General features: G+C 40.2%; 1 protein-coding gene across 10 annotated transcripts in view; it reads right to left on the reverse strand.

Annotated features, from left to right (window-relative positions):
- The window catches only part of LOC140197686 (receptor-type tyrosine-protein phosphatase delta), a 606,878-nt gene that overhangs the window by 493,564 nt on the left and 85,470 nt on the right, over positions 1-27,844 (reverse strand). Inside the window, exon 1 of one of the 10 annotated variants that reach the window (XM_072258001.1) lies at positions 14,171-14,252. The exons of the other annotated variants lie outside the window; for them this stretch is intronic. The gene's annotated coding sequence lies outside the window, so the exon portion shown is untranslated. Of the gene's footprint in view, positions 1-14,170; positions 14,253-27,844 lie in introns of those variants that run through there. 10 annotated transcript variants of the gene reach the window in all.

Raw genomic sequence — 27,844 nt, forward strand, 5'->3', positions numbered from 1 at the left:
TATAAAAAAGCATTATCTTGAAATTTATAGTTGAGATGCACATTGCAAAATGACTTTTTACAAAATATTAGGTTTAATTTTAGCGCTGGTGGACTTTGCAGAAATGACTGGAAGAAGTAAACTATGACCTGGAATAAGAAGCTAGCTCTGTAAACTTAATCTTCATCAAGTTGATCACAAGGCACATAGCTCCCATGCAGTTCCTAGAAATTTAGACTGTAATTATTTCAAGACTTAGGTTATTGCCTATGCTCCAAATTAGGTCTGATGATGAAATAAACTTTTACCTGGCCATTGTTGAAGCCAAAACTTCACCAATTAAAAAGCATAATTAACAAGAACCAGTTAAAGAAATATTTATTACTTATCCACCAAATCAACATAAAAAACTACTTTTTTTGTAATTTGACTTCTATAATTGATCATTAGACAATTTTATTCATACTGGAAAAAATGGTTTAACTACATAACACCTCACAGGCCTGATTTCATTCTCACAAGTCAATGAATATGTTGTAAAAAAAAATCACTCCCTACTCTGTACATAGTTTTCATCTTTCGATTGTTCTTTCTTTCCTCTCCTTTTCTATAGGTGGATAAATATTATGTGGAGATTTGTGACAAATATGATTATATGATATCTACAGTATGATTATATGATATGTACAGTATCTGAAATACATCTTATGGAAATGTTTGTTTGATGATGAAATTCAATAAAAAAATAAATTACAAAAAAAATCTTCATTTAAATTGCTGAGACAAGAGCAAAGTACCCAATGGAAGATCAAAAGTTAGTTAAGATTGAGGAAGCTTGTTTGACCCATCTAAGTTTAGTATTACAGAATCCTGGAAGGTCCTCTCCACCTCCTCCAGTCAACATCCCACTATTTCTTGAAATATTTCAATGCATTTATTGCTCTTTCCGAAATTCAATTCCAAAGTTTTACTTTAGAACATTTGTTCTTCACTAAATGTATAGTTTGTAAGCAAACAGAAGATGTTAACTTTAATTGCAATGTAAGCATGCTGAAGGTTTTCTTTCCATTCTTTCCAGGAGGGAAAGCTCTAAGCACTCATGTAATCTGTCAAATCTTATTTGCTTAAATCCAACCAATGTTCCTTATGATTTATCTGGCCCCAGCCAATTAAGAGGAGGGTGTTGAATAAAACTATAATATCGTTCATTTGATCCAAGATACTTCAACTTTTTACATCAATAGTATTTATTTATTTAGCTGTAAGTACTGGTGAACCTTTTAGCAATGAGTTACAAGTGAAATTAATTGAATTGTCCAATCAATATCCTTATGAAGGCAACTGCACTGGTCCAAAGAGTGCCACATGAGGCCATTCTTACCCTTGGCCATTAGGCTCTATAATGAGTCAACCTATAGCCAGGGAAGTAATGACTCCCTCCTGCTAGACTGTTTGAGGTAAGTTATTCTTTCTTACTTCTCTTGTAATATTTGTATATTTCTATATCTGTGTACTTGTAATGCTACTGTGACACAGTAATTTCCTTTGGGATCAATAAAGTATTTATCTTTCTTTCTTTCTATCTATCTTATACATGCAACTATTGGAGGGACAATCAAAAGATGATCAGGAACATGATGTCAAATCTCAGTAAAGTACAGGACACACAGTCCAAGCCTCAAGATACAATAGTTTATGGCACACATGGAGGTGACATGGCCTGTCCTCTGCACAGCCTCATTCTATCAATATTTCTCTGTAATTAGACATTAGGAGCTAAAGAAAATCAATTCAGGATGCCTGTAGTTCCCCCTCTGAGTTCTATGAGGGAATCTTGAGAAGCAAATCCTGGGTAAGTTGGTAATCCCTCCAAAGAAGAATGAAGTTCAGCCACAGTGGAGCATCCAATAGATTAGCTCAGCAATCCAACCTCAGTATAATTCATTTACCAGCTAATGCACCGAATTATAAATGCCTCGTCATTGCTTACAGAAATAATATGATTTGTATTACATCACAGTGGCAAAACATGCAGAACAATAAATAATCTCTGAAAAATACACAGAAATAATATTGTCATTATTTGTAGCTGCATCTGATAACACTGATAACAGCTGATCTGGTTTCACTATCCAAATATATAGACATAAAAAGAAGGTTTTCAAATGCTTTGGTTAAGTTTAAAACAGAGAAAATGTAATGCATGAGCTTCAAAAACATTTGTATTGAGCTAGGGTATTAAAGCTTCATGGTTCTCAAAAATTATTTTATATTGTGCATTGTATCAAATAATCCTGATTGGAAGGAAGGGAGAGGACTATATTTTGTTTGTAAGCTGCAAGAACATAAAGCTCTATTTTCTATTTTTTACTGCCATTGGCTGACCACAGAGCTATTTATTTTTAGGATTTATCAGTGATTCCTTGAAATGTCCACGTTATTCACAGCTTAATTATGAATGAACACAATAGCTTTGACTATTAATCATTTTCTGAAAAATAAGTGTGGTCAGTCTGCTGGATTTTTAAACAATTCTGCTCAGAATGACTGTTTTCAGAATTTCATTGAAAACTCTCGTTCAGCCACATCTGGAGTACAGCATTCAGATCTGGTCGCCTCATCATCAAGAGGATGTGGAGGCTTTAGAGAGGGTGCAGAAGAGGTTTCCCGGGATGATGCCTGGACTAGAGGGCATGTGCTATAAAGAGAGTATGAAGAAACTAAGGCTGTGTACTTTGGAGCAGCAGAGGCTAAGGAGGTACAGGTGTCCCCCACGTTACGAACGTTCGCTTTATGCCACTTCGCTTTTACGAAAGACCTACATTAGTACCTGTTTTCGCTAACCAAAAGAGGATTTTCACTTTTACGAAAAAAGACGCCCACTTTAAACTCGTGTTTACTCCGAGAAAGTCTACCATGACCGTGAAGCTTTGTGCGGGCAGGTGTGTGCGCATGCATGTACGTGCGCACGCGTGTACCTGCCGATTCTTTTCTACAAATTGGTTTTGGCTAAATCTTCCCGATTCTGTTAAGTGAAACTACACTATACATACATTATTTCTACTTTATATAGACTGTGTATTTATCATATCATTCCTGCTTTTACTATATGTTAGTGTTATTTTAGGTTTATGTGCTATTTGGTATGATTTGGTAGGTTATTTTTTTGGGTCTGGGAACACTCAAAAAATTTTCCCATATAAATTAACACTAATTACTTCTTCGCTTTTTGCCATTTCGGCTTATGAACAGTTTCATAGGAATGCTCTACCTTCGGATAGCAGAAGAAACCTGTACCTCACAGAATTCATAGTTGAAATTATGAGAAACAAAGAATCGACAGCCGGTATGTTTTTCACAAGGGCATGTATTTAAGGTGAAGGGGGCAAGTTTAAGGAAAATGTTCAGGATACTTTCTTTAAGAAAGAGTGGTGGGTGACTAAAATGCACATGCCCAAATAATGAAGCCATATGGACATTGTGTATAATTAGCTTAATTAGACATTTAATTGCTGTTTAATTAGTTTGATGCAACATTGTGGGCCGAAAGGTCTGTTCCTGTCCTACTGTTCTATGTTCAAAGTTGACAGCACATTATCTTCTCAAATGTTGATGCACATCTAACATTTGAGAAAAGTAAAGCACAGGTTTCTTATCAAGACCCTCAGTGTGCTTATTGTTTTTTTAAGTTTAGAATTTACCTGATGTCTAAATTTGACAAGCAAATGTTACCTTTTTAACATCAGGGTTTAGTCATTTTTGATAAGACTTCTACTTGGACAGGTTAATCTATTTCACCATAATATTTCTATGTTTTAACAAAAATAAAGTTAATCATTTCTGCCTTTCACAATGGATCTGTTGACAACAGTAAAGAATGATCTTGACAAATGATAGATCAAATGGGCAATTGGGTGTGCCCTTGCTTTCAAAGTTTAAACAAAACACACAGCTCAAAGGCAAAAGAACATCCACTGCCACGCTCTTAATCATTGCAGGTTGCGGCATATTTTCTCAATTCCTTGTCCCCAGGCTTTTCTTTTCACTCATCGTCACAAAGCCATGCAGAACAGAAACAGACCCTTTGACACATCGAGTCTGCACTAACCATCAAGCACTCATTTACAGTAATCACACCTTATGCTCTCAACTACCCCCAGATTCGATCACCTATCAGGCGCAATTTACAGTAGCAAATAAAACTACAAACCTGCATGGTTTTGCGATCAATGACGACACCAGAGCACCCAGGAAAAATTGCGAATTCTTCAGTCAGCACCTAAGGTCAGGTTAGAACCTGGGTCACTGGAAATTGTGACACTAATGTGTGCCCATTATGTTAGTGAAAGGGAATGGCTAAAACCAACCAGCAAATCAGAAAATTAATATATTTGAATGTTCAGAGGAGAAAGAAGGATTTGTTTATGCCTTTCAAGCCGAATCAAAATGATCCTGTTGTTAATGCCTACAGCTAAATTGGGTGTGATGGTCACTTAAAGTGACGAAATGCACAATCTGCTCTGAAATAATTCAGAGCTGCTGATAACAACTCCTGATTTTGACCAACACTTGGCTTCCATAACAGCAGGGCTCTAAATCAGACTGAAAACTCAAATGATGAAGTAATTAACTTATGGACAACACTTCAATTGCAATGTCAAACTCATGCTGCGGGGAGCTTAAAAGCTTTCGCAAGGCATTATAAATCAGGTATACAATCTTCAAGCTGTGAGTCACAAAAAGGACACAAAAAAAATCAAAGAAATAAAAATAAAGAGCCCTGAGATATATTTCACAAAGAAAAAGGAAAGACTTTAATCGTAGCTGAAGCAAAAACATTACTTGTTGACCACGGGCAATAGCCACCACTTATTTTTTACTGCAGAATAGGCAGGAGGCTTTCAGACACAATAATCGTTACATTTCCCAAAACTTTGTCTTAAAAATAACAGATGGAAAATATTGCCAAGGATTTTCTTTAAGAACAAAATCACAAAGAAATAGAACTTTGCTGCTGAAACACTACTTGATCTTACTGCAGCACACAGAAAACTTCAGCTCCTGAAGACAACTAAAGAATGTTCTTTGGTTTAGGTGGCTTCCTATTGCTGGCTTTTAACCTGCACTGTGGCGGAGTTTACAGGATGATATACAGAACAGTAATGCTCAGAAACAACAATTATATTTATGTGATACTTCAAATAGCGCAAAACCATCCCATAATACATCACAGTAGTTAACTTATCAAGGTACACTGTGAGCAGACTACATAAAGATATTTGGGCAGAAGCAGCTGCACAGTGCCTCAAAGCACTAGAGATCGAGATTAAATCTGATTTCTGATGCTGTCTGTGTGGAGTTTGCATGTACTCCCTGTGACAACATGAGTTTTCCTTACGTACTTCAGCTTACTTCCACATTGCAAAGACGTGTGAATTTCCAGGATAACTGAAACTGCAACTTACCCCTAATGTGTACGAGAATGGGTGAACCTGGGTGGAGTTAATGGGAACAGGGAGAGAATGAAAATGCAATTAAAGTGGTCAGATGTTCAACATTTTCATATGATGTAATCTGACCTTTCCAAATCCTTCTTATTAACTTAAAAATATGAATAGAGGAGCAGAGTTGACGACATTATTGAACGTATTCGATTTAAGATATTGGTCCAGCCTTGTTTTGTTCTGTTTGCTTTTTTTGGGGGGGTTTAATATTTATTTTTTTTTTGTTTGGGGGGGGGGTTCTTTGTTTTATGTTTTTTTCTTTTTATTTCTTTTTTCTCTATGATTAACTATATTAAGAGTTTGGAAGTCTATTACACCTGTATTATTTGAAATCTTTTTTGTACATGTTTATCAACAATAAAATTATTCCAATCTCTCTGTATCAATATTGTTATTCTGTTTATAATTTTGGAAAATTAATAAAAAGATTTAAAAAGAAAGAAAATGGTCAGATGTTTGATGACTAATGCTGACTTGGTATGCCAAAGGTCTTGTTTCCCTGCAGTACAACTGCACAACCTAAAGCTTGGCCTAAACATTAGGATTGAAAGGAGAATCTTCAAGCATGGAAGATTTTCTGAGATGAGTTTCAGGAGAATGTTGATAATTCAAATTATATTACTATAACAAAATTTTGCTAGACTAATGACTAAAACAATGCACATACAGTTGTATCAACTGACTTAATTAAATAAACTTTAAATTAAGAAACTGTGAAAAGTCTCACATTACCCATTACTGCCTGATTACTTGCCAAACAAGGAACATGCTGTCTTAATGAGGCTCAACACTTTTTGAATTATTGAGCTTATTGATGCAAGGTACTATTTGCTGAATAAATAACAATACTATAATCACAACTTTTTATTTTAAAGCAGGATCTTCCAGTGGCCACACATTTTAATTCCACATCCCATTCCCATTCTGACATGTCTATCCACGACCTCCTCTACTGTAAAGATGAAGCCACACTCAGGTTGGAGGAACAACACCTTATATTCCGTCTGGGTAGCCTCCAACCTGATGGCATGAACATTAACTTCTCTAACTTCCGCTAAGGCCCCACCTCCCCCTCGTACCCCATCTGTTACTTATTTTTATGCACACATTCTTCCTCTCACTCTCCTTTTTCTCCCTCTGTCCCTCTGAATATACCTCTTGCCCATCCTCTGGGTCCCCCCCCCCCGTCTTTCTTCCCGGACCTCCGGTCCCATTATCCTCTCGTATCCCCTTTTGCCTATCACCTGTCCAGCTCTTGGCTCTATCCCCCCCCCCCCCCCTCCTGTCTTCTCCTATCATTTTGGATTTCCCCCTCCCCCTCCTACTTTCAAATCCCTTACTCACTCTTCCTTCAGTTAGTCCTGACGAAGGGTCTCGGCCTGAAACGTCAACTGCACCTCTTCCTACAGATGCTGCCTGGCCTGCTGCATTCACCAGCAACTTTGATGTGTGTTGCTTGAATTTCCAGCATCTGCAGAATTCCTGTTGTTTTTATTTTAATGTCCAATCTCTCATGTTCTCCAGCAGTTTCAATTAGCATTGTTGCTGTTAAATTTCTGCTCTTTAACCAACTCTGTTATTGGTTTCCAAATTGGATCTACCATCAAACAACACGGTGCTCATTAAACCAGCCCAAAGCAACCCCCCCATGCACTGATTTATTGCAGAATGGTTCATCTTCCAGTGCAACCGCTCATAAATATGTATGCAATAACTTCCCACACCAATGCATTAAAAGTGACTTGCACTAAGGCTGGTGTTGCTGCTGCTGGATTCTGATCTGAATTCCTCTTGGAGTTGGTGGCAAGGGTTGCCCATGTTTGCTGTGAAGAGGCTGGATGCGAGCATGGCGATACGAGTAAGTGGATGAACCTACACACCTGGATGACTAGAGCTTCAACAACACTCAAGAAGTTCAACACCATACAGGACATAGCAGTCCATTTAATAAGCACCCAATCCAAACTTGTCACTCACTCCACCACTGAGTTTTTACCATCTACAGGATGCACCGCAGCAACTACCAAGACTCTTAGGCCTTACAAACTGCTCCTATTTCTTATGTTCTTATATGCTTCGTCTCTTGCTGTGCAAAACTCTATTAATCTCAGTCTTGAACACCCTCCATTTTGTGTGGGGAGGGGGGAGAAAGGGATACCACTCTTTTTAGCGTGGGGGATTTTCTCCCTGCACAACTTTGATTTTCTTTCTTTGTTTTGTGGCTATATAGAAAAGACAAATCTCAGAGCTGTATATGGATACATACTTCGATAATGAATGAACCTTTGAACCTCAATTAACTGAGCAACTACAGTTGTGTCAGAAAATAGCTTTCTCTTTATGTCAATCCTAAATTAATGAATTATTTCCTAGTCTATACTGTTGGTTGTAAGGTTTCTATGCTGTGAAAACAACCTATTGGTGGCTATCAAAGAGGCTATCTTTGATCCTACCTTTCAGAGTGTTTCATCCACACTCTAGTTAGCTCATGTGGCAAATTTATCTGTCCTGCCTCCAATATAAGTTTATCTTTCCTTGATACAGAGTACAAAACTGCAACCAGTACTCCAATTATTATTCTGCGATTTCGAACTGAGCATGGCTAATATCAAAGAAGGTCCCTATGACATCTCAACTATATCTGCCAGCCAACCTGAAATTGTCTCTAGTCTGGTGGGAGTTGATGGAAATGTAGTGAGGCCCATTTGTTCCTATTCTCTGCTCTCTCTCCTATCCATTTCACCACTGAACTCTGTCCTCATTGTCTATCTATTCAAAATCCAGATATAACAACTCTGCTGTCTCCCTTCTAACTACTCTGTTAGTGTGCGGTGAATCCTGCTTCTTTTGTCAATAATCCCCTTTCATAAAAGTGTATAGATTTTCTAAATCAAGTTGAGTTTGTCATGAGCACAACAACAGTGCGTTATAGGAACAGTGAAAAACTGCTTGAAGCAACATAACAGACACATGGTTGCAGACAACACACCAAGCAAAAATTATACATAATTTAATGAAGACAGTGAAGAAAAAAGGACTGCAAAACATTAGTGTACAAGAAAAAAACATTTTGAGACAAGCCCTTGCTAGTCTAAGAAGTGGTCCATAGTGTTCCATTGGTGAGTAGGGCTTAGGCCGTGGAGATAGATTCAAGAACCTAATGGCTGCTGGAAAGTAGCTCTTCCTGAACTGGTGGCCTGAGACTTCAGGCTTCTATACCTCATATATGATGGTAGCAGTGAAAAAAAAGGCATGATCTAAATGGTGAAGAGCCATGATGATAGATTCTGACTTAAGGCAATGCTTCCTGCAGATTCCTGTGATGGACCAGACTGCTTCCATTGCTTTCTGCAGGCTCTTGCCTCCCTCTGCATTGAAATGTCTCACTTCTATATTATTCATAAAATAAACACCAACTTATAACGGATTAATTGGTCCTTTTTTTTACTCTTTCTCTCTTTTCTCAAAGCAAGGTTTTCTATTTGTTATCTTCAAATCTGCTGAGTTTACTTTGGGATCCAGAGAGCACTTGTAAGATTATCATCAACATCATCTCACTCTGCCAACACTTCCGTTCAAATGCTGGCATGTAAACTGTCAGATTCAAGGACGTGGTTGACTTTTGGTCCCCTTAATTACTCCAAGACTTTCTCTTTACTGATACTAATTATTTCATTTCCTATTCTCATTAGAATTAATTTAGGCTTTTCACCCTCTTCGTTGTGATTATTAGCAAACCCCTATTTATAAAAAATTATTCCAAGATGAACTGTAATTAATACACACATCACCAAGAAAGCCTATCACTTTATAGATCTGGATGATGCATGCATATGCCATTACATTGAAAACAATGATAGATTCCATTCTGTAGCAAACATCTATTTTCAAAATTTCCATAGTGTTTCTTTGACTTAGGAACAAAACAATATGACAAGGTGCTCCATATTCATTTCTCATGAAAGAAAGACTTCGCAGGGGTTTGGAAACAGCAGTCTGCATATGAAAATAAAGAAAGTAATGACGAAGATTGTGATGTACGTGGGTATGGTGAATGAGAAAAAGAAAAGGGCAAGGAATGAGGGAGGACAGTTGGGGAAATGAGGGTTAATAGGAGGAGGGAAATGAGAGAAGAATGGGGAATTGGGGAATGAGGGCAAATGGGAGGAAGGAATGAGAGAGAATGGGAGGGGAATGAGGGAGAATGGGAGGGAAGAATGTGAGAGGGGAATGAGGGAGAATGGGAGTGGGGAATGAGGGAGAATGGGAGGGGGAAAATGAGGGAGGACAGGTGGGTATGAGGAAGGCCAGATGGGCAGCAAGGGGCAATCACTTGTGCTTCTGATGAAGGGCTTACATTCACCAGGTGGCTCGAAGCACTGAACAAACAGCCTAACACAATGCACAGTGGAGCTACATCTTGCAGCATTCCTGAGTGTGGCCCACCAGCTAGAGGTCCATTGCAGCTGCATTCCTGAATAAAAGTAACAGTGTGCTATTGCCAGTCTCCTCCTGCTCTTGCCCTGATCACCTCTACATTGGTTTTCATGAGGCATTCTCTGAATGAATCTCATTCAAGAACACAAATATTGATTAGAACACCAAACTTAGCCTCCAAAAACTTGCAAACTGCAAATGTTTACGACCTCAGGTAAATGGTTTTACTGATGTTTATGACTAATCCGTTTCAACCCACAATGTGCTGAGGAACAGAAATTTTGCTCCTAGCATCTCCAACAACTTTGCAAGTGCCTCCACAAAAAAAAGGGAGTACTATTAAAATGATAAGTGAATTGCAGGTTTAAAATGTCCACTGGGGCAAAGGCTGCGGAGTATTTATCCTGTCTACTGGATGTGCGTAATATTGAAGCTCTGGCTAGTTCTAAAACGTAAAAAAATCCATTTCCTGAAGATAACAGTTCTTCCCCCCCCCCCCCATATCCCCACACATAAAAACTGATAAAAACTTAATTATACCACACTTCCACATAGAAATAAACATTTCATACTTGCAACTTAAAACCGTCTTGTTTTCAGAAAACAATCAATCCTTGGTCATTCGTGCAAAGCCCATACCAAAAATAATTAACTATAATTTAATCATGTTTCCCTCTGCAAGTATATAAAATCCAAGATAATACTCCCAACACAGGAACAAAATTAATATTAAAATACGCTTGCATTCCTAATTTTTCTCTGTACAATTCATGGACTGCTTTTCATAAACATTTAAAACTCTGCTTCAGAATAGAAAATTAATCTATTTTGATGTGGAAAAGACGTTGCAAATATCCATGTGACTGAACAGTTTCCCAGAACTTCAGCCACACGGTGTTGCTCCTTTCACTGCTACCCAAATGAAAATATGGTTACACCAGAGTAAAATATGATAACATTTCCACTAACCGTGGGTTGAGAGGGATAATAAATCTGCCATGATGGAATAGCAGAGCAGATTCAATGAGTTGAATAGCCTAATTCTGCTCCTGTTTTATGGATCTTATTGATCGTGGACTTCAGGAAGGGGAACTAGTCCTTATCAGGGGATCAGAAGTGGAAAGGGTGAGCAGTTTCACGTTTCTGGGCTCAACTTCTCTGAGGATTTAACCAGGGACCAACATATAAATGCAATTTTAAAGAAAGCACAGCAGAGGCTATATTTCGCTAGGAGTTTGAGAAGAATTGGTATGTCACCAAGGACACTCACAAATTTCTACAGATGTACAGTGACCATCTTCCACCCAGACTTGCAACGACAGCCATGATATTTGTCCCTGTTGCCATCTTGTACCACATGGCTTCAACTCACAGCTTTTGACTTCACTCCAGCCCTCATCTGCCTGCCACTCCCCTTACCTAATACCCCTTTCTCCAACCCTTCCCACCACCTTTCATAGTGGCTACATCCCCCTTTATTTTTAATCTATATGAAGGATCATGACACAAAGCATCGATTGTCCATTCCGTTCATTGATGCTACCTGATCTGCTGAGTTCCTCCAATGTCTTTTGTGCTGCTCCACATTCCAGCATCTGTAGTTTTTTTGCGTCTCCATTTCCAACCATTTTATATCACTCCGGAAAATTGATCTGGTGATTCCTGATAAGAGTCAAATGTTCCTTTTGCAGCATTATCAGGGAAACTGACCCTCATTAACCCACTGTTGGGTACACTTAGGTCAAATATATTATCTTTTTCTCCCTTTTTAACAGAGATTTATTCAAGAGATTACAGAATCACATTAGTACAATATTTCAGTCATCCACTATTCACAGAGTTTATAATCAACAGCTTCCAATCATAGTCCGCCTTATCCAGAATGCACTCCAGCCCCTGTGGCTGTATCACTACACTAGGACCCCATCACGATATCCCACTGCTTATTTTGTTGCCATCTCTGCCATACCCTATACTAACATAATCTAAAATTATCAAATCCCATCACTCTGACATCACTCCACCTGAATTGCTTCAGACTCCAACTCCTGAATTGCTCCAGACTCAGATGTTTGATCTCCACCTGGTTCTGCCTCTCCTCAAACTTAACAACAGTGGCAATTATGTTTTTATCAAGATTCACAGGGCAATACAGGAGGGATACAGGCCCTTTAGCCCAACCAGTCCAACAAAACCCAACAGGCCACCGATCTCAGGCTGCGGAACCACCCACCTCACCATCCCTGACTGATGCTCATCTACACCTCTGTGCCTCATCCCCAAGTATCTCACTTAGCCCTCATAGAAACAGCAGCTCAACAATAAACCAGACATCATTTAATTCCCATCCATGAGTCACAAACCAGCCTTCAATGCAGCACCCACTGGATGCCCCAATTGACGCAGAAGCCATCTAAATTCATTGACCCAAACCCTCATCCCTCTTTGAGTTGCTGTTACTCTTTGCTTAACCCACCTCTGACTAGCTCTGGCTCTCATCTTTAATAATCTACATTTTAGAGAGGTCAAACAGAAAGTAACTGCTTTTTAGGACTACACATATACAAAGGTCATGCTGTGCCCATGTTTTCGAAGACTACAAGGTTTAGGTCTGTGGATATCAAACTGAAAGCAGTGTTCTTTCCAACATACCAATTACTTCTGTGGTTGTTCAATTTCAAGTTCAGATTCATTAAATATCATCTAAAAAAAAGCACAGAGCTGATTAATACCTTGTTTATTTAAAGATTTGAACTCATATAAGTTCTTGGTCGAGGATCTTACAGAAAGTGCAGAGTAAACACTCAATAATCAGCGAGAGCTGTAAAGCCTATGCTGGGTTAAATCACGACATTTTCTAAACTGTGTACAAAGGTAAACTTTGTATAAAGATATAAAGGTACAAATCTGCATTCATTGTGGAACATAAGGGTTCAACAGATCAAATTATAATTTGATCTTGCACAAAATTCAAAAGCATTAAGATGTCGGCAGGACAGTCTCGATTTTCAAAGAACAAAAAAAACTAAAGATGCTGATAAAATATTGATGATTATTTTCTCATTTGCCTGGCTAGTATCCTCGATGAGACAGCTGAGCTGGGGTTGCCAAATTTCCTGTGTAGGTAAGTGTAAACTGGAGTGCTTGAGCTCACAGCACTTGTGGCCACATAAGGCTGCTGGCTAATGGCAACCCTGCCACCAAAGGAACAGTGGGAGTACTGTATACAACACAGCCAGTGCACTCACAAAGTGAATTCCAAACACACTCACACTCTGCCAGAGAGATCTTCAATTTAAATTGATTGCTAGGTAACATATTTGATATGCCTTCTTCAGGAATGTACCAGTTTACGGCGTGGTTGAACCACGAAGAATGATGAGATTTTTGTCACTGTACGTTTTGTTTCAAGGAAAGAACTGTGGAAGGAAGTCAGTGGGTCAGACAACATCTGTGAAGATACAGGGATGGTCAACTTTTCAGATGCAGGGTCTCAACCCACCCCTTTGCCTCCACAGAATTTCTCCACAAGATTTTATGTTACACATTCCTGCATGTGCAGTCCCATGTCTACATTTTGTTTGGTCTCTCTATAGTGGGATGGCAGACAAACAGTTTTGGTAAGAAGGTTGCCGATCTCCATGCATAATTCTAGCCAATTATTTAACTTTTTCACTAAGACTGTAAGACCATAAGATATAGCAGCAGAATTACAAACGAGAGAAAATCTGCAGATACTGGAAATCCAAGCAACACACACAAACTGCTGGAGGAACTCAGCAGAGTTAGGTCATTTGGCCCATTGAGTCTGCTCCACATTTTCATCATGGCTGATCCACGTTCCTGCTCAGATCCAATCTCCTGCCTTCTCCCTGTATCCCTTCATTCCCTGACTAATCAAGAATCTATCAACCCCTGTCTTAAATATACCCAATCACTTGGCCTCCACTGCTGCCTGTGGCAACAAATTCCCCCGGATTCACTACTCTCTGGCTAAAGGAACTCCTTCTCATCTCTGTTCTAAAAGGATGCCTCTCTTCCCTGGTCTTAATGTCAAAAAAAGGGATAAATGAAAGTAAGAACTTACATATATGATTACATATACAAGCTGGTAGCCCGCAAATGTTGGCTTACAAACAAATGAGTGATAGAGTAGTGCAGCTAAGAGTTTCAATTTTAAGCTAAGGTTAATTTTTAAGATTGAAGTTCTAGTTTTTAAGTTTTAAGTTTATTAAGGCATATAAAAATACCATGAATATTAGTTCTTTGCAGAGGCAGCACGGTACTTTACAAATACAGGAAACATAACGGAACATAGGCTTAAATTAACATTGAACTGCTGCCACATAGCTCCAGCGTCCTGGTTTCAATCCTGGCTGCCAGTGCTGTCAGTCTGGAGTTTGCACCTTCTCCCTGTGAAAACGTGGATTTCTTTCCAGTGCTCCAGTGTCCTCCGTCATATCAAAAACAATTCACTAATGTAAACTGCCTTGAGTGCAGAGGTGGATGGTGGAGTCTTGTGGAAGGAGCTGAAGGAAACACAGAGAGAACACGTTACCTGGAAAACCTGTAGGAGAATAGGATCTCTCTGTCAGCCAGCATGGATGAAGGGGGTCCTTTTCACCCAGAGAGGGGTGAGCATATTGAATGAGCTACCATCGGAAATGGTTGTGGCAGGTACACTAACAACATTTAAAAGGACATTTGGATAGGCACATTGATAGGAAAGGTTTGGAGGGATATGGACCAAATATAGGCAAATGGGACTAGCTTAGATGAGAATTGTGGTCGGCATGGACGAAGTTGGGCTAAGGGGCCTGTTTCTGTGCTGTATAACTATCTCACTTCAATGCAATTGCAAGAATTCAAGATAATAGTAATAGGCCACTTCACCCGTCAAGCCTGTACACTAGTCAATCTGATCATTGTTGACCTACCCCAGGTCTCAAGTTCTGTTTTGTATGGTGTATTGAGAAGGGGACAGAGGGCCCAGGTCTCAAGTTCTGTTTTGTATGGTGTATTGAGAAGGGGACAGGGGGCCCAGGTCTCAAGTTCTGTTTTGTATGGTGTATTGAGAAGGGGACAGAGGGCCCAGGTCTCAAGTTCTGTTTTGTATGGTGTATTGAGAAGGGGTCAGAGGGGTTTTTCCAAGCTTTGTTCTGGATTTCCTTTAATGAAATCCCATTTATTCTATTAATGAGTGACCAAGTCACACAATACAGCAGGTTCAGTGCACCCCCACATCAGGAGGAGTGGGCTCATAGAAAACTGTTCATTTCCCGATTCTCTGTGACAAAAGTGACAAAATTTGCTTCACCTTTTGTAATCATGTAGCTTATTTTCCCTCTCCGTTTTATAAGAGCAAATTTCCATTCCCTACCTCAATTGTTTTGGTAGTGACTGCTGTAACAGAGGGTTGCATTGTACAATCCCTACTCCCACTGGGGTAGAAGGGACAGTTCAATCATCAGCCTTAATTAGACACAGGAAGTCTGCATGGGGCTCCGAATCATTGACGATTGGACGGGGACGAAATTAGGATCAAACACAATAAAATAACCAACAACATCGAACAGCACAGGAACAGGTCCTTCAGCACATGATGTGCTGAACTGATTAAGAACATGACACTGTTTCTGTTTGCATATACTCCATACCCCTCTATTCTCTGCATATTCATGTGTCTATCTAATAGCTGTCTCTATTGTATCTGCTTTCACTACCAGCCCTGGCAGTGTGTACATCTCCTTTGAACTTTCCCTTTCTCACACTAAATACATTCCCTCTATGTGGATATTTCAACCTCGGAACAAAAAATACTGGCTGGCTATCTATCCAGCGAGAATTTTATAAACTTCCATCAAATCTCCAGAGCTTCAAATAACCCTAACTTGTCCAACCTCTCCCTATACAGCACATGCTCTGTAATCCAAGTAACATGCTAACCATCCACCGCACCACTGCCACATGTGAGGCATAATATGTTGACTAGAACTGAATATTGAACTCCATTGACTGGGTTTCTCAGATGGGCTTCAAAGCAAGATCCAGAGGGCAACAAGCAACTTCAGGAGTTGTTGCCTTTCAATTAAGAGGATGAGGTACAGGGTAGAGAAAATAAGCAAGATGCAAAAATTACACGAACCTCAGAAAGAGACTACATTTAAATCTGGAATTGTGCAATCGCTGTAAGTGTCAATGTTGATTGACAATACTGGTAATCAGACACTTTTTTGTGACCAATACACTGCATAAAACATAATATTCAGGATGTGAGAAAGGTGTTTTACTTATGGAATAAAATAATGCATTCAAGATTTTCATTGATAGGCTGATGTGAGAATCATGCATGGTAGCACCAGAATATTCAGCCATTCATTTTCGTGTTAAATAGATGGTTGCAGCAATAATTCCCATCTGGGTTAGGGAGAGTGTACAGAATGTGGAAGAGTGAGAAAAAGGCAGCAGAATTGGCAATGGCACTTCCAACGGCTTGCTGATGCCAATTATTTCTGTTTTCGTGCGATGTCATGCGCATAGATACACATTGGCACACAGTTACTTCTGGAATATATTCACAATACCTACTCTAAAAGATATCAGGCATAAGCTGGACTGACATTCTCTTTCTTGTGCCATATATTTAAACAATGCCCATGGTTCATTTGACCAAATGACTGATGAACTGTAATCAAAAAGGTAGACAATTCAAAACATGTTATCGATTTTAAACAGATGGCAAGGTAAATGTTAGACAATCAAAATTCTGGCCCTATTCCAGAAACTGGCAATTTACATTATCTTCATGCAAAACAGACTAGTGTTTGTTCAATGTGGCCTATGAAACTGTTTGAAAAGACAAGGCTTTGGAGATATTAGGTGTTCTAGTTCTCTTCCAAAGTTTAATAAAGTTTGGAATTATCCCTGTGGATTGGAGGGTGGCGTGTGTGACAACATTATTTAACAAAGGAGGGAATGAGGAAACAGGGAACCACAAACCTGTAGGCCTAACATTAATACTAGGAAATTCAGAGTCAGGTTTAATATCACCAGCATATGTTGTGAAATTCGTTAACTTAGCAGCAGCAGTACAATGCAAAACATGATACATACAGAAAATGAAATAAATAAATCAATTACAGTAAGTACATATATATATATATATATATATATATATATATATATATTAAATAATTAAATTACAAATAGTGGCAAAAACAGAAAAAAATGTGAGGGAGTGTCCAGGGTTTTTTCTCTATTTAGAAACTGACAGAGGGAAAAAAGTTGTTCCTGAATCACTGTGTGTGTGCCTTCACACTTCTGTACCTCCTTCCTGACTTTAATAATCAGAAGAGCGCATATCCTGGGTGATGAGGGTCCTGAGGGCAAGTGCTGGAATAAATAATACAGTAATAATACTAAAATGACTTCAAAGGAGTAACAGGACTGAGCACAGAGATGTTGATTACTCCCCTCCACTTAGCTGCTTAATCCACCGAGTTCCTCCAGCAGCTCTTGGTTTTCTATAAGATTGAGCAGAGAACAAGGATCATTGAAAGAATTATGTTTGATTAATCTGTTACAGTTCTCTGTAGACGGGTCTGAGAACAGAGGCAAGAGGAGAACTGTAGTTGTTGTGTAATAGATTTTTGTTAAGGTTTCAATTGTCCAACATCGGAGGCTAGTTAATGGAAAAAAAGACCAGTGGACTGAGAGATAATTCACTGAAGTGGAGTGACAATTGCTTATTGAATCGAAAACAAAACTTGGGAATAAGTGTTTCATCTCTAGGTTGGCAGGCTGTATACTGAAGGGATCATCATTGCCTTTCAAATCCCCTATCAATGATTTGTTCGAAGAGATCTCATGTTGTCTTTCAAAGTTTGCTGATGGTACTAAATGGGATTGTGGTATGGAGGAGGATGCAAAGAGGCTTCAAGAGCAAACAGACGAACAGGCAGGATGGAATATATGCACAAACATGTGATGTTAACTAGTCGTTGCACATACAACAAAAACAAGGAATAATTGTTAGATTGTGAGAGACTGGGCAATATTGATTTTCAAAGAGATCTAGGTGTTCTTGTACGCAAATATCGGGTGGCGAACATGCAGGTGAAAAATGTGATTAGAAAGGCTAATGGTATGTTAGCTATCATTAAAGCAGGATATGAACACAGGACTGAGAAGGTCTCATTATAATTACATTGAACCTTAATGAGACTGCACTGAGAGAATTCCACTGAGTTTTGGTCTCATTACTGAAGGAGGGACACACTTGCCACAGCCAGAGTGCAGCAGACATTCACAGGACAGAATCCATCCTTTGATATCTTTTCCATCTGAGGAGACTGGGGCTTTATTCTGTAGAATTTAAAGGAATAAGAAGAAAAACTAAAGATGACAAAACCTAAGACCATAAAGACATGGAGCAGAAATAGGCCAGTCAGCCTATTGAGTTTGCTCCGTCATGGCTGATTTAGTGACCCTCTAAAACCCCATCCTCCTGCTTTCTCCCCATAACCTTCAACACAATGACTAATCAAGAACCTAATAACCTCTGCCTTAAATATACTCAATGACTGAGCTTTCACAGCCGTCTGTGGCAATGAATTCTACAGATTCACTCCCCTCTGGCTGAGGAAATTTCTCCTCACCTCTTTTCTAAATGGAGATCCCTCTATTCTGAGGCTGTGCCATCTGGTCCAAGACTCACTCCTAATAGAAACATCCTCTCCACATCCACTCTATAGGCATTCCAATATTCGACAGATTTCAATGAGATCCCCCCTTCATTCTTCTAAACTCCAGCAAGTACAGGCCCAGTGTTTTGTACATTAACCCTTTCATTTTCTGCATCATCCTTGTGAACCTCTGGACTTTTTTTTAATGCCAGCACATTTTTCGTAGATAAGAAGCCCAAAACTGCTCACCATGCTCCAAGTGCGGTGTGACTAATGCCTTATAAAGCTTCAGTATTACATCCATGCTTTTATATTCTAGTCCTCTCAAGATGAATGGTAACATTGCATTTGCTTTCCTAACACTGACTCAGTCTGCAAGTTAATCCAGAAAAGGGGGAACTCCTAAATCCCCTTGCACGTCTGATTTTTGATTTTTCTCCCTATTTAGAGAATAGTCTATTCCTTTATTCCTTCTCCCAAAATGCATGACCATACACTTTCCTACACTATATTCCATCTGCCACTACTTGCCCATTCTCACAATCTGTCCAAGTACTTCAGCAGACTCCCGGCTCCCTCATCACCAGCTGTCCCTGCACCTACCTTCATATCATCTGCAAACTTTGCCATAAAGCTATCAATGTCCTCATCCAAATCACTGGCATATAATGTATAAAGAAGTGGTCCCAACACCGACCCCTGGGGAACATCACTTGTCACTGGCAGCCAACCAGAAAAAGCCCTCTTTACTCCCACTCTTTGCCTCCTGCAAGTCAGCCAATCTTCTAACTATGCTAGTATCTTTCCTCAAATACCAAGGGCTCTTACCCTGTTTAGCAGCTTCATGCATGACACCTTGTTAAAGGCCTTCTGAAAATCCAAGTAAACAACATCCACTGACTCACCTTTGTCTATCCTGCTTGTTACTTACTCAAAGAATTCCAAGGAAACCATGCTGACTCCAGCCTACTTTATCATGTGCCTCAAGGATCCTGAACCCAAATCCTTAATAATAGACTCCAACATCTTGTCAACCACTGAAGTCAGGTTAACTAGCATAAAATATCCTTTCTTTTACCTTCCTCCCTTCCTAAAGAGTGGAGTGATATTTGCAATTTTCCAGTCTTCAAGAACCTCGTGAATTATTGGAAGATCATTCCTAACGCCTCCATAATGACTTCAATGACCTCCATCAGAACCCAGGGTTCATCTGGTCCAGGTGACATATCTCTTTCAGACCTTTCAGCTTCCCAAGTATCTTCTCCTTTGTAATAGGAAGTATATTACAAAGGGAGGAGAAGATGGCGGTGCGACGCAGCTCTCAGCAGCCACTCCGGTGGTGATGTCTGTTATCTGTCAAGTAGGGTGCCATGCACAACCCTGATTTGATGGAGATTGACCTGAGAGCATGGAAGAACATCTGGTGAAACTTCTGAAATGCCTGCTATGCTGCCGCTGCTACTGTGTGATCCAGAATCTCCAGAGGGGAAGGTCCGAGTCCTCGGCTTTGCTTGTTGCTCGGCGGCTGGGGCGAGGTCGAAGCGCTCGGCAGAGGATGGTCCTCAGTGCTCGGTGTCGGAGGGCTGATCGGAGGCTCAAAGTTTTCAGACGGGCTCAGAGTCCGCTGCGGTCGGGTGCTTCCAATGGTGCTGCGTTGGCAAGTTTGCGGTGCTTGGAGGTTCTGCGTGAGATGATTGGGCTATCAGGACTTTGAGACTTTTTTTTACCGTGCCCATGCTCTGCTCTTTACCAAATTACGGTATTGCTTTGCACTGCTGTAACTATATGTTATAATTATATGGTTTTGCCAGTTTTAGTCTTGGTTTGTCCTGTCTTTCTCGTGATATCATTCTGGAGGAACATTGTATCATTTTTTAATGCATGCATTTCTAAATTACAATAAACGAGGACTGAATGTCCTCATAATCTAATCTAATCTAATATTCACTTCTGCCCCTGACCCTCTCGAAATTCTAGCATACTGCGAGTGTCTACCACAGTGATGACTCACACAAAATAGTCATTTAATTCTTCTGCCATTTCTTTGTCCCAATTACTATCTCTCCAATGGTCCAACATCCACTCTCGCCTCTCTTTTACTTCTGCTAATTTTTGCTCTACTGTATTATATGTCCTCTCTTTCCTTTTAAGGCTGTCTTCGACTTCCCTTGTCAGCCACAGCTGCATAAGCCTCACTTCAAAATACTTCTTCACCTCTGGGATGTATCAATCCTGTGCTTTCCAAATTGCCCCCCAAAAAACTCCAATCATTGTCATTTTGGCATCATCCCTATTAGTGTCCTCCTCCAATCAACATTGGTTAGCTCCTTTCTCATGCTTCTGTAAATCTCTTTATTCCACTGTATTACTGATACATCTGACTTTATCTTCTTCCTCTCAAAGTGCAGGGTGAATTCTATCATGTTATGATCACTGCCTCCTAAGGCTTCCTTTAAGCTTCATAATAAAATCTGGTCCATTAAATAGCACCCAATCCAAAAATACTTTTCCTTGAGTGGGCTTAACTACAAGGAGCTCTAAAAAGCCACTTCATGGGCTTTCTACAACCTGATTTTCCCAATCTACCTGCATATTGAAATCCCCCCATGACAATTGTAGCATTGCCCTTTTTACATGCATTTTCTATCTCCCGTTGTAATTTATATCCCACATCCTGGCTACTGTTCAGAGGCTTGTATATAACTCCCATCAGAGTTTGTTTTACCCTTGCAGTTTCTTAACTCTGCCCACAATGATTCTTCTGATCCGATGTCATCTATTTCTAAGGATTTGATTTCATTTTTTACCAACAGCCACGCTACACCCTCTGCTGACCTGCCTGTCCTTTTGATACAATGTGTATCCTTGGACGTTAAGCTCCCAACTATGATCTTTTCTCAGTCACACCCACATCATACCTGCCAATCTCTAACTGTGCTACAAGACTATCTACTTTAATCCATACATACATGCAAATATAACATCTACAGTCCTGTATTTATCATCCTTTTTGGTTTTGCCCCCATGTTACACTTGAATTCATCACACTGACTGGAATTTTGCCCTGTCATCTGCCTGTTGTTCCTCACAGGTACATAGAGGTAGTCATCACCACACACTGCATCTACTTGTTTATCAGCTGTCCCTTCCTCAGCCTCATCACTCCAGTTCCCATGCTCCTGCAAAATTAGCTTAAATCCTCCCCAACAGCTGTCACAAACCTGCCTGCAAGGATATTGGTGCCCCTTGAGTTCAGCTGTAATCCGTCCTTTTTGTACAGGTCATATTCCTTCCAGAAGAGATTCCAATGATCCAGAAATCTGAAATCCTGCCCCCTGCATCAATTCCTCAACCACACACTTGCCTGCCAAAACCTCTTATTCTTACCCTCACTGGAACATAGCACAGGCAGCAATCCAGATATTGCTACCATGGAAGTCCTGCTTTTCAGCTTTCTACCTAATTTCCTGCATTCTCTCTTCAGGACCTCCTCCCTTTCCCTACCTATGTCATTGGTACCAATATGTATCACTAATTCTGCCTGTTCAACCTCCCTCTTTCATTTTGCTGTGAACCTGATCCAAGACATCCCTGAACTTGGCACCTGAGAGGTATCATATCATCCGGGTGTCTCTTTTCATGTCCACAAAATCTCCTGTTTGCTCTTCTAACAATGAAATCCCCTCTCACTACTGCACTCCTCTTCTCCCCACTTCCCTTCTGAGCCACAGAGCCAGACTCAGTGCCAGAGACCTGGTCGCTGTGGCTTCCCCGATAGATCATCTCCCCAACAGTATCCAAAGCAGTATACTTATTATTGAGGGGAATAGCCACAGGAGCACTCTAGACTGGATGCCTTTTCCCTTAACTTCTCCTCACAGAAACTGAAGTACCTGCCTCCTGTAACCTAGGGGGTGACTACCTCCATGTATCTCCTATCCATCATCTCCTCGTTCTCTCATATGAGCCGAAGGTAATCAAGCTGCAGCTCCTCTTCCTTAACCTGGCCTCTACTGAGCTGCAGCTAGATGTAATTCATGCAGATGTAGTTATAAAGGAAATTGGAGATCTCCCAGAGTTCCCACATCTCAAACAAAGGACATACCACTAACTCTGGAACCATTCTCAGTTCACAATCTATGTATTCAGTGTTTCTCCTAATTTGTGATGACCAGGGTGTGCAAAAACTTTGTGCTGTACAATTTTTTGCCCAGTGACGCAACATGTGTGAAATGAATTCAGTTGGAAGTTAACTCTCAATGACCTAACACTTGTCTGCATTCAATTCCACCTGCCATTTATCAGCCCATTTTTCCAGCTGGTCCAGATCCTGTTGCAAACTTTGATAGCCTTCCTCACTGTCCACTACTACCCCAATCTTGGTGTCATCCTCAAATTTGCTGATCCAGTTTACCACTTTATCATCCAGATCATTGATATTGAGAACTCCACCATACACAGTCCCTTGTCCAGCTGCAAAAGAAGAAGATTTGGGCATGAGGCTAGCAACCCAACCCATAAAAACCCAGACCTGCAGAAACGCCTGCAGAATCTCCAAAGACCTCATCACTGGGAGGATTAGACTCTTAAGGTGGGCTACACCTGGGGAACAACTTGAAAGACAGGCTCTGAACAGAGGATGGTGACGAGCTGTTGTTGCCAGCCAATCCACAGAAGGGGAGATGGGCTTTAAGTTGTTGGTGTTGATGACAAACAGCAATGATCCCTGTGGCACACTACTAACCACATTTAGTTAGTGAGGCAACCATCTACTATCATACTCTGGCTTTTCCTACAAAGCTAATGTTTAATCCAATTTAGTGCCTCATCTTGAATGCCAAGCAACCGAACCTTCTTGACCAAACTCCCATGTCGGACCTTGTCAAAAGCCTTGCTAAAGTCCATGTAGCCAACATCTACTGTCTTGCCTTCATCAACTTTCCTGGCAACTTCCTTGAAAAGCTCTATAAAAATTGGTTGGACATGACCTACCATGCACAAAGCCATGCTGGCTATGCCTAATCAGTCCCAGTCTATCCAACTAATTATATATCTCGTCCTTTAGAATACCTCCCAATAACATACCCACTACTGATTTCAGGCTCACTGGCCTATAATTTCCTGGGATCCATTAGTCTTGCGAGACCATGGATCTGCGCCTGGAAAGTCTTCACTCTCTAGGGCACAGGTCTGGGCAAGGTTGTATGGAAGACCAGCAGTTGCCCATGCTGCAGGTCTCCCCTTTCCACGACACCAATGTTGTCCAAGGGAAGGGCATTAGGATCCATACAGCTTGGCACCAGTGTCGTCACAGGGCAATGTGTGATTAAGTGCCTTGCTCAAGGACACAACACGTTGCCTCAGAGCTGGGGCTCGAACTCACAACCTTCAAGTCGCTAGTCCAATGCCTTAACCACTAGGCCACGTGCCCACATGGCTTATACTTAGACCCATTCTTAAAGAACAGAACAACATCAGCTATTCTCCAATTCTCTAACACTTCACCTGTGGCTAAGGACTTATTTAAATATCTTTGCTAGGGCCCTGCAATTTCTACAATATCCCCCAACAGAGTCTGAGGGAACACCTCGTCAGGCCCTAGAGATTTATCTACCCTTATTTGTCTGAAGACAGCAAACACCTCCTCCTCTGTAATCTGTATAAGGTCCATTACCTCACTGCTACTTTATCTCAATCCTATAGACTCTGTGTCTTTCTCCCAAGTAAATACAGATGCAAAACTCCATTTCAGATCTCTGCCATCTCTTACAGCTCCATACATAGATGACCACTCTGATCTTCCAGAAGACCAGCTTTGTCCTTTGCTATCCTTTTGCTCATAATGTATCTGTAGAAGCCCTCTGTAGAAGCTTAGACCAAAGAGCACAGTTTCAGAATAAAGTGAAGGCCCTTGGGGAGCAAGATGAGGAGAAATTCCTTCATTCGGATTGTGGTGAAATGTTGGTAATCTGTACTTGGGAGAATTGTGTTATGTTCATTCAAAGTAGAAATCAATAGATTTCTGGTTGTTAGGGGGTCAAAGGACAGGTGGCAGAGCTGGAGAATGTCACTGAGGTAGTCAGCTCCAACCCTGATAAATGGCAGACTGGGTGCAAAAAGGTGAATGGATCACTCCTGCTCCTTTTCTTATGTGTACAGCTGTATGGGGGTGGGGGGGGGGGAAGAATCACACAAGGAAAAAGATTAGAACTGTTTGTTTTCAATGGGATAAATCTCCAAATGATTGTGTTTATAATATTCTGAAGAGTTGTGCCGCTGTTGAGATGGTCAGCTGTGGACTCCAATTATCACTGGTGATGGAGAAGGAAAGTTGAGTAGTGTTTTTGTTCTTGATTTCCTTCTCCGTCACATACAACGGTGTGTGAACATGGGAGATTAAAGACAGAAGCAAAAGCACTGCAAAGCTTCCCATCACAGTCCCCTTATGTCTACCTTGCATTTGCTCTAAGAATGTCTGTGGCTTGAAAATGGTTGAGTAAAAACAGCAAGAAAAAAATACTGGTTATGTTAATGAAGAAACAGGTACATCAGTCTTCCGCAGTCAGCAAAGGGATATTTCCTTCATCTATTAACACTCCAGTGCACAAGGTCATATTTGCAATGAATGGTTATTCATATCCTGTGGGGCAATTCTCTGGAATTGAAAATTCCAATGTGTTATTAATTTTAATGGCTAGCCAAAGTATATCCTAGAAATTGCTCTATAAATTTTCAGATCAGGAAGAAAACAGGTCAGTGAGCTTAAAGGAGGGCTTATGCAGGATGCAACTTCTGAAGCAATGTATTATTTGTAGACTGACTTAGCAGTATTCCCAAGACCAAGAGAATCTGAGTCTCTTTCCAGGATTCCTCCTTTGACATAAGCAATCATTTTCAGTCAGATTAAGTACACACTCCCTGCTTTGTTAGAACATAAAACATCGAAGCAGCTTGAGCATTAAGACATAGAAGCTGAATTAGACCAATCGGCCCATTGTTCACAGTTATTCCCATCGTGATTCCACTGGGAATTTCAGGAGATTTAGTGTGTCACCAACAACTCTTACAAATTTCTTTCCCTATAAGGGGGAGAGCATTCTGACTGGTTGTGCCACCATCTGGTGTGGAGGCTCCCATACACCAGGATTGCAAAAGGCTGAAGGAGGTAATAGACTCAGACAGCTCCATCATAAGCACAATCCTATCCACTGTTGACGACGTGTTGAAGAGGCAGTGCCTTAAGAAGGCAGCATCCATCACTGAAGACCCTCACAATCTGGGACATACCGTGTTCTCACTCCTACCATCAAAGAGGAGGTGCAGGAGCCCGAAACCCATACCCAACTGTTCAGAAGCAGTTTATTTGACTCTGCTGTTATATATCTGAATGGTCCATGAACCCATGAATACTGCCTCATTACTCCTTTTCTTTGCATTATTTACATATTTCTGTAATTTATCATAATTTATGTCTGTACTGTACTGCTGCCACAAAACAAACAAGTTTCATGTCATCCAAGTCAGTGACAATAAATCTAATTCTAATGTTGCAGGTACAATGTGTCAATGCACAATTTGCATCTCATGGTGTTTTGCTTTTCAGAGAAATCATTTTCCACCAGTTTCCAAAATCTTTTGTTGTTGCACATCTTTGAAAACAACTACTCCTAAGGCAATCCCCAAGATCAAAAGCCATTCAATTTGCTCTGTAAAATCAATTAGAGCTGCAATTTCAGCACAAAGATATAAAATAAAGATATCAAATGCAGATAATGGGAAGCAGTTATCATTTATTCCTGTTGAGCTCTAACAGTGAACAAGCTTTGAAACATTTTGTTCAAAATATAACAAAATATCTGTTCCAATGACTCCAGTTGAATTTTAAAGGGAAGAAGTGGATGATTCAGCCCAGAGATTGTGACATTGTGGAAGCTGTACACTAACCTCATTCATCTTATTCCATCACTTTCTTGTACAGAAAATGCTGTCAATACTCTAGGAGGCAGCAACGTTTCTTTTTAGCATCCACAATATTCCACCATGCACTTAACATCCACTCCTATACTATTTACTTAGACCATTCACAGAGTTCCACAATGTGACCATTTTTTCATATAGACGCCGGTGAATTCACAGGTCAATTCTTTGGTGTGTCTTGCAGGTGTATCAGAGAAGAAAACCATTGCCTTTGATGTGAAAACGACATCACAAAATCATATTCAAATCAAATAATTCCAACATATGAGAAGCAGCTCATGTACACGACAGAATAACCTGGCAAAGGAACAGAGTTACAAGATGGGGAGCAGAATATGAAATTGCCTCTCGAAGTCCAACCCTACATCCCGACCTGAAAGGTGGAAATGGGTAAGGCCAGCTAACAGAGCTCTGATGAAGCTGTACAGGCAATCCCCTGTACAGGGGACACAATGGATCACAGAAACATTGATGAACTCCAACCGTACCAATGACTTTGCAGACAATAATAGAGATGGGAGGTCATCAATGGCCTATGCTCCACTGGGCCCAAGAAGAAGAGTATGAAATTATTCTTCCTCATAATTCAAGTTACTACAGTTACTTGTTATGGAAATCAGAATAGGCCAAAGTACAATCACTGGAGTCTGTCAATAAAGCATCAAAAAAATCTCCTTGGTTTTGTTCTTGTTTTGCTATCCAAGGAGCTTAACTAAAGCTACCAATACATTTCGGGCAGCAACTGAGACAGTGTGATAACAAATTCACCACCACACCAAGATTAATAATTGTGAGATGATCCCCAACTGCTCTATTTCCCAAATGAAGTTGTTTCCTCTTATCTCATTGGAGTTGGAGCAAATGTAAGCTTTCAATATAAGCTAACAGCTCCTTGCATTACAGTATGGTTAGTACATCCTAGGAAGACTCCACTTTGGATGGGATGATGGGAAAAGTTTGCACTTGTCTATTCCAGTAACCTGGTTAGACACTGAAGATATATATTGTAACTACATTTTCAAAGTGTCAAAAATTCTTCCCTGACCAACTCCACCAAAATAAATACTAATTACTGTCTTAAACGGTTGTTGAGTGCCATTAATTCACACTAACACTTCAAAGACCATCAAGTACTTATCAAGTAAATGAGCTTCCAAGTACCCATTGAGGGATTGTGCCAAGTACACCCAATCTGTTTCAACTGTTAACCACCACCTCCGTAACTAGGGCTGCAACAGAATTTGAAAGCATTAAAATAACCAG

This window comes from Mobula birostris, chromosome 5 (assembly GCF_030028105.1).
Source record: "Mobula birostris isolate sMobBir1 chromosome 5, sMobBir1.hap1, whole genome shotgun sequence".
Taxonomy (NCBI): domain Eukaryota; kingdom Metazoa; phylum Chordata; class Chondrichthyes; order Myliobatiformes; family Myliobatidae; genus Mobula; species Mobula birostris.